The following is a 763-nucleotide window of genomic DNA, read 5'->3' on the forward strand; positions in this document are numbered from 1 at the left end:
GCCGCCGGCGGGCTTCGCTCGGGCACGCCCTCTGGCGGCGGCGGGAGAGGGGAGGGGAGGTGGAGAGGCGGCCGGCGGCTAGGGTTCCTCCCCTGCCGCCCGCGGGGGCGCTAGAGGAGGGGGAGAGGAGGGGGGTGGGGGGTGGGTGAGAACTTTGCCAGCTAGCTCATTTCTCTGCTCTCAAACCCACCATGCTGTCAACATTGTCAATGAGGATAAGCCCTTCCTTAGCAACGGTGAAATGGGGTCATGGCCGACTACCCCACCAGTCAATGAAATTGTCTCCAAAACAACCAACATGAGATGATTGTTATATTTTAATTTAGTGTTCCATTGTCCAATTTTGAAGTTTGAACTTGTACCATTGCACAGTTATCTAGTTATACTTAAGTTGACTCACAAATGGAACCAGTACCTATCGTGGCGGCATGCATGTGGCATCCTTCGTGACAAGAAGGTCACACAAAAGCTAAAAGGTAAGTTCTATAGGACGACGATCAGACCTGTGATGCTATTTGGAGCTGAGTGTTGGCCTACTAAGAGACCACACATCCAACAAATGAGTGTCACTGAGATGCGCATGCTAAGGTGGATGTGCGGCCGTACAATAAAGGGCCGAATTAGGAATGAGGGAATAAGTAATAAGGTAGGGGTGGCACCGGTTGAAGAGAAGCTTGTTGAACACCGACTAAGGTAGTTTGGACATATCCAACGGAGGCTTGCAGAAGCACCAGTCAGTAGCTGTATTTCTAAAGAGTAGCGA

At 51.2% G+C, this 763-nt stretch overlaps 1 protein-coding gene across 3 annotated transcripts in view; it reads left to right on the plus strand.

Annotated features, from left to right (window-relative positions):
* The window catches only part of LOC119275980 (CBL-interacting protein kinase 8), a 40,635-nt gene that overhangs the window by 10,646 nt on the left and 29,226 nt on the right, over positions 1-763 (plus strand). The gene's annotated exons all lie outside the window — the stretch shown is intronic.

This window comes from Triticum dicoccoides, chromosome 3B (genome assembly GCF_002162155.2).
Source record: "Triticum dicoccoides isolate Atlit2015 ecotype Zavitan chromosome 3B, WEW_v2.0, whole genome shotgun sequence".
Classification (NCBI taxonomy): Eukaryota; Viridiplantae; Streptophyta; class Magnoliopsida; order Poales; family Poaceae; genus Triticum; species Triticum dicoccoides.